The sequence below is a fragment of the Mytilus edulis genome, chromosome 5, assembly GCF_963676685.1.
Source record: "Mytilus edulis chromosome 5, xbMytEdul2.2, whole genome shotgun sequence".
Lineage (NCBI taxonomy): Eukaryota > Metazoa > Mollusca > Bivalvia > Mytilida > Mytilidae > Mytilus > Mytilus edulis.
The window spans coordinates 88,828,219-88,836,243 of record NC_092348.1 but is presented as its reverse complement, the minus strand read 5'-3'; positions in this window follow the sequence as shown (position 1 = coordinate 88,836,243).

The window sequence follows — 8,025 nt, the reverse complement described above, 5'->3', positions numbered from 1 at the left end:
CTATGTCGGTTCAAACTAAGAATATAAGTGTATAAGAAAGAAGATTTATCTTTCTCACATAAAGAAAATTTATTGTTTTTTATGTGTAAAACAGTATACAATCATTCAGCTATCTCATTCATATGTGTTGGTTTTATTTCATGCAGATAAATATGTTGGTCAATTCTTCCACAATTCCTTTTATTAATCATTATTATCATGTTAATCATATATATGTGTAATTTATGATCATTTGTCATTATATTATATCATTTTTCCATCTTGAGGAAGTTATAAAGTTAACTTAGCATTGCCAATTTTGTACAGCCAAAATTTTGTTCATCATCATTTGCTCAAATCATTTACTTATCTAGATGAAGAAATTTGTTTAAATTTCATATTGAAGTGTTACATTTAAAGTAATAAGTACTATATTTTTAAACAATTGCTACGTTTTCCACATATTTAACCATGATGAGGTTGTGCAGTAATGTATAATAGAACATTAACCAATACATATTCAAGGTTTTAGCCACCTATTCCTTGATAATAATACCTTATCTAGCTATAATGTGTCGCGTTGCAATTTGTATGTGCATTTTTGATGCAAAGAATCTTGAGGAAATCTATAATCTAAACTTAGTGTGGTAATTATGTTACCAACAGTTGACATTATACTATCTTTTTATTTATTTCAAAGTATTTTTAATCATCAAATTCAAACTTTTTTTTTCTTTTTGATGTAAATAATTATTTAAGTATGTGTATATTTGTCATGAAATAATTATGTCATGAAATAATTATAAGCACACACACACATCTATTGCATCGTTCAGATGAAAAATTCATGGCAATTTATTTTATAAATTTATTTTTTTATGTCAACATTTATACATACCATAAAAAGTATGTATTTCATCATATAATGGTTCAAATCATTCTCCACAGAAGTTTATATGTATTTTTTTGTTCAGAAAAATAAATAATGATTTACCAATTAAATTAAGGTGGTACCCAACACTTTGACTAAAATTAATTTGGCTCGTTTAATTTTCAAAAAATTTTGACAAAATATTAACTTTGACCCTTTGAAAATAATATAAAAATTTAAAAAAGTTGAACCAATCACTTTCATGGAAAAATTTCATTAACAGTTTTACAAACACTAATTTTGATCATTTAGAAACTTAATATTTCCTGAACAATAGAATGTGATTAAATGGTTAAGCTGATTTTACAGAGTTGTCTCCCTGTAGTGTTAGGTACCACCTTAAACTTATATGATGAAAATAGAAATGTATATTGTGGTGCTTATGTAACACTTTCTGCATTAACTTTGAACAGGAACTTGCAAACTGTCAGTATTTGTATAACTTGCTCATCAGATTACTGTGGATTCATTTATTTTCGTGGATTGAGGAAAACTAACACTTTCGTGGATATTTAATTTCGTGGTTTTGCTAATGTCTGCATACAACATTTAAATTCCTGGTTCACCTGTACCCACGAAATCCATGAAAATTGATATCCAACGAAAAATACTGAATCCACAGTATACGATTGATTACTTTTTACTTTAAGCTAAAACCTGATTAAGAGTCTAACACATGTGTAAAGATATTACCAAAAATAATGGAATATTGAATTGAAAGCATTTCTGAACTTTGTTCTCAGATGCACTCTAAATTAAATTTAGACCTTGTATCCATTACTCGTGTCAAATTATATTTAGAGCTGCTAAATAATCTTCAGACGATCTAAATGTTTCTAATTTTGATTATCAAATGAAACAAATGGATAAAAAAATAATCATATTCATATAAAGAGTGATTTTATTACTCTAGACGAATAAAACCAACCAATTTAGTATCTTTTGAAAGTTATTAATTGCAAAATGATTAATTAACCCTTTTCTTCAATTCATCTGAATATTTGTGAAAATTTTGTAAAGATTGATAAACACTATTATAGTTATAGTTATACATAAAAATGAGGTTCATTTATCTTCCCAGGTTTTTCTGTTAAACATGCATTGCAAACAATGTTGTAGTTGTTATCTAGTACATGCATATACATTTATTTATTCACATCATAGTTTTTTTTTCTGAAAATGAAGTGAAGTTTGTAATTTTTGCTCATTATTTGAATATAAATTTGAATATATTGTAATATTCACTCTGTAGGGAAGTGGCAATATTCTAAAATGAATTGTTGTTTATAATTTTATATTGAATGTTATATTTTAAATCAATAAAAACATGAGACTATTTGCATTTGTTTCTATAAGTTTAAGGCACATGTTATAAAATAGGGAAATTCCATGGGTTTCTACATATATGTTTTGATCTTGCCTAACAGATTTAATTTAAGTTTTAAGCATTGAGTGATACTAGAGGTATCAGGGCTTCAGTTGGTGTATGTAACATTCACTAGCTTAATCTAATATCTTTTAAAGTTCAAAATTCCATTGGAAGGTTTTAAGCCCCATTTATGGGCACTATGTTTTGATCTGGCCTAACAGATTTAATTTAAGTTTTAAGCATTGAGTGATACTAGGGGTATCAGGGCTTCTGTTAGTGTATGTAACATTCACTAGCTTAATCTAAAATCTTTTTAAGTTCAAAATTCAATTGGAAGGTTTTTATGCCCCATTTATGGGCACTATGTTTTGATCTTGCCTAACGGATTTACTTTAAGTTTTAAGCATTGAGTGATACTAGAGGTATCAGGGCTTCTGTTAGTGTATGTAACATTCACTAGCTTAATCTAAAATCTTTTTAAGTTCAAAATTCAATTGGAAGGTTTTTATGCCCCATTTATGGGCACTATTTTTTTATCTTGCCTAACGGATTTACTTTAAGTTTTAAGCATTGAGTGATACTAGAGGTATCAGGGCTTCTGTTAGTGTATGTAACATTCACTAGCTTAATCTAAAATCTTTTTAAGTTCAAAATTCAATTGGAAGGTTTTTATGCCCCATTTATGGGCACTATGTTTTGATCTTGCCTAACAGATTTACTTTAAGTTTTAAGCATTGAGTGATAACTAGGGTTATCAGGGCTTCAGTTGGTGTATGTAACATTCACTAGCTTAATCTAACATCTTTTAAAGTTCAAAATTCCATTGGAAGGTTTTTAAGCCCCATTTATGGGCACTATGTTTTGATCTTGCCTAACGGATTTACTTTAAGTTTTAAGCATTGAGTGATACTAGAGGTATCAGGGCTTCTGTTAGTGTATGTAACATTCACTAGCTTAATCTAAAATCTTTTTAAGTTCAAAATTCAATTGGAAGGTTTTTATGCCCCATTTATGGGCACTATGTTTTGATCTTGCCTAACAGATTTACTTTAAGTTTTAAGCATTGAGTGATAACTAGAGGTATCAGGGCTTCTGTTAGTGTATGTAACATTCACTAGCTTAATCTAAAATCTTTTTAAGTTCAAAATTCCATTGGAAGGTTTTTATGCCCCATTTATGGGCACTATGTTTTGATCTTACCTAACAGATTTACTTTAAGTTTTAAGCATTGAGTGATAACTAGGGTTATCAGGGCTTCAGTTGGTGTATGTAACATTCACTAGCTTAATCTAATATCTTTTTAAGTTCAAAATTCAATTGGAAGGTTTTTAAGCCCCATTTATGGGCACTATGTTTTGATCTTGCCTAACAGATTTACTTTAAGTTTTAAGCATTGAGTGATACTAGGGGTATCAGGGCTTCTGTTAGTGTATGTAACATTCACTAGCTTAATCTAAAATCTTTTTAAGTTCAAAATTCAATTGGAAGGTTTTTATGCCCCATTTATGGGCACTATGTTTTGATCTTGCCTAACGGATTTACTTTAAGTTTTAAGCATTGAGTGATACTAGAGGTATCAGGGCTTCTGTTAGTGTATGTAACATTCACTAGCTTAATCTAAAATCTTTTTAAGTTCAAAATTCAATTGGAAGGTTTTTATGCCCCATTTATGGGCACTATGTTTTGATCTTGCCTAACAGATTTACTTTAAGTTTTAAGCATTGAGTGATAACTAGAGGTATCAGGGCTTCTGTTAGTGTATGTAACATTCACTAGCTTAATCTAAAATCTTTTTAAGTTCAAAATTCCATTGGAAGGTTTTTATGCCCCATTTATGGGCACTATGTTTTGATCTTGCCTAACAGATTTACTTTAAGTTTTAAGCATTGAGTGATAACTAGGGTTATCAGGGCTTCAGTTGGTGTATGTAACATTCACTAGCTTAATCTAATATCTTTTTAAGTTCAAAATTCAATTGGAAGGTTTTTAAGCCCCATTTATGGGCACTATGTTTTGATCTTGCCTAACAGATTTACTTTAAGTTTTAAGCATTGAGTGATACTAGGGGTATCAGGGCTTCTGTTAGTGTATGTAACATTCACTAGCTTAATCTAACATCTTTTTAAGTTCAAAATTCAATTGGACGGTTTTTATGCCCCATTTATGGGCACTATGTTTTAATCATGCCTAACAGATTTACTTTAAGTTTTAAGCATTGAGTGATACTAGAGGTATCAGGGCTTCAGTTGGTGTATGTAACATTCACTAGCTTAATCTAAAATCTTTTTAAGTTCAAAATTCAATTGGAAGGTTTTTATGCCCCATTTATGGGCACTATGTTTTGATCTTGCCTAACAGATTTACTTTAAGTTTTAAGCATTGAGTGATACTAGAGGTATCAGGGCTTCTGTTAGTGTATGTAACATTCACTAGCTTAATCTAAAATCTTTTTAAGTTCAAAATTCAATTGGAAGGTTTTTATGCCCCATTTATGGGCACTATGTTTTGATCTTGCCTAACAGATTTACTTTAAGTTTTAAGCATTGAGTGATACTAGAGGTATCAGGGCTTCTGTTAGTGTATGTAACATTCACTAGCTTAATCTAAAATCTTTTTAAGTTCAAAATTCAATTGGAAGGTTTTTATGCCCCATTTATGGGCACTATGTTTTGATCTTGCCTAACGGATTTACTTTAAGTTTTAAGCATTGAGTGATACTAGAGGTATCAGGGCTTCTGTTAGTGTATGTAACATTCACTAGCTTAATCTAAAATCTTTTTAAGTTCAAAATTCAATTGGAAGGTTTTTATGCCCCATTTATGGGCACTATGTTTTGATCTTGCCTAACAGATTTACTTTAAGTTTTAAGCATTGAGTGATACTAGAGGTATCAGGGCTTCTGTTAGTGTATGTAACATTCACTAGCTTAATCTAAAATCTTTTTAAGTTCAAAATTCAATTGGAAGGTTTTTATGCCCCATTTATGGGCACTATGTTTTGATCTTGCCTAACGGATTTACTTTAAGTTTTAAGCATTGAGTGATACTAGAGGTATCAGGGCTTCTGTTAGTGTATGTAACATTCACTAGCTTAATCTAAAATCTTTTTAAGTTCAAAATTCAATTGGAAGGTTTTTATGCCCCATTTATGGGCACTATGTTTTGATCTTGCCTAACGGATTTACTTTAAGTTTTAAGCATTGAGTGATACTAGAGGTATCAGGGCTTCTGTTAGTGTATGTAACATTCACTAGCTTAATCTAAAATCTTTTTCAGTTCAAAATTCAATTGGAAGGTTTTTATGCCCCATTTATGGGCACTATGTTTTGATCTTGCCTAACAGATTTACTTTAAGTTTTAAGCATTAAGTGATACTAGAGGTATCAGGGCTTCTGTTAGTGTATGTAACATTCACTAGCTTAATCTAAAATCTTTTTAAGTTCAAAATTCAATTGGAAGGTTTTTATGCCCCATTTATGGGCACTATGTTTTGATCTTGCCTAACAGATTTAATTTAAGTTTTAAGCATTGAGTGATACTAGGGGTATCAGGGCTTCTGTTAGTGTATGTAACATTCACTAGCTTAATCTAACATCTTTTTAAGTTCAAAATTCAATTGGACGGTTTTTATGCCCCATTTATGGGCACTATGTTTTGATCTTGCCTAACAGATTTACTTTAAGTTTTAAGCATTGAGTGATACTAGAGGTATCAGGGCTTCAGTTGGTGTATGTAACATTCACTAGCTTAATCTAACATCTTTTTAAGTTCAAAATTCAATTGGACGGTTTTTATGCCCCATTTATGGGCACTATGTTTTGATCTTGCCTAACAGATTTACTTTAAGTTTTAAGCATTGAGTGATACTAGGGGTATCAGGGCTTCTGTTAGTGTATGTAACATTCACTAGCTTAATCTAAAATCTTTTTAAGTTCAAAATTCAATTGGACGGTTTTTATGCCCCATTTATGGGCACTATGTTTTGATCTTGCCTAACAGATTTACTTTAAGTTTTAAGCATTGAGTGATACTAGGGGTATCAGGGCTTCTGTTAGTGTATGTAACATTCACTAGCTTAATCTAACATCTTTTTAAGTTCAAAATTCAATTGGAAGGTTTTTATGCCCCATTTATGGGCACTATGTTTTGATCTTGCCTAACAGATTTACTTTAAGTTTTAAGCATTGAGTGATAACTAGGGGTATCAGGGCATCAGTGGCTGTATGCTATTTTTTTTTCTAGAATGGTGAATCATAAAGACCACTGTCAGTAAAGCAGACTCAAATGAATCATAAAGCTAGTGTATAGTAACATTAGTGTATAGTAACATTCACTAGCTTAATCTAACATCTTTTTAAGTTCAAAATTACATTAGAAGGTTTTAATGCCCCATTTATGGGCACTATGGTTTTTTTCGGTCAGCGTCCATTTGTTCATCCCTCCGTCTGTTCATTGTACTTTCCGTTTGTCCCGCTTCAGGTTAAAGTTTTTGGTCAAGGTTGTTTTTGATGAAGTTGGAAGTCCAATCAACTTGAAACTTAGTACACATGTTCCCTATGATATGATCTTCCTAATTTTAATGCCAAATTAGAGCTTTGATCCCTAATTTCACAGTCCACTGAACATAGAAAATGATAGTAAGAGTGGGACATCTGTGTACTATGGACACATTTTTGTTTTAGCAACTTTAGGTATATGAAAATTGTTCAATCATGTGAATATCATCTCAAGAATGTACAGGTATTTTGATTATACATATTTCATTAGTAAGAGGAAAGTTATCTGATAAATCAAAAGTAACAGTAGTATACCACAGTTCAAAAGTCATAAATAGATTAGGAAAAAAACAAATCTGGGTCACAAACCAAAACCAAGAGATACCAACTACAAGTATAAGAGAAAAAATTTCAAAAAAAACAATGAAACAAACAAAACGCAACTGCTACACAAACATACATAGAAACGAACTATTTGATAACAACTGAAATATTCCAATATAGTCCTGACTTGGTAGGCTTTCCTTTTATTTTCATACTTGCTAGAATTATTTCATAATGAAGAAAAGGGTTTAAACCATGCTTCAAGATCAAGATATTTTTTTCTATCAAGTAAAGCTGTACTTTTACATTGAAACATTTACTTTTATGTTTAGAAGGAATGTATACTTGTGATCAATCAATTGTTTTTCTACCTAGTGAATTTTCTCTACAAAATTCTGTTAAATTTTAACAAATTTGTTGTCAAATTAAGCTCTTAATGATTGAATATAACAACTACAAACAAAAGTTTTGCGACTTGGGAACATTAAGATCGAGGTTGAAAAACTTTACATAGCAAGAAATGGCATGCTCACACTGAATGCTGACTTTAAACTGACTGCACTAAATTGGCAGAGGTTTATTTGTCAAACATGATAGTCACATACATAGAAAAGGATATTTCTCTACTACATATATTTAGTTAGCATACATTGTTCAAAAATTCTTAGTAAGAACTTAATCCAAGTCCTCCCCCTGGAAAAGAAAAAAAAAGTTAGATTTAGTGTCTAAATATCTCAATAATACATAAGGAATGCTTGGAAGTACCCAATATTCGGATATAGAAACCATGCCTTCTTTCTTATTTCAGCTGCCAAACTAAGTTAATTTCATACCTAAACATCAGGTTTTTAAAAACAATGAAAAAATCATGAAAACAACTCTTAATGTGTGACGGCAGTCATTTTGTGGTTATTCCTTAAACATTAA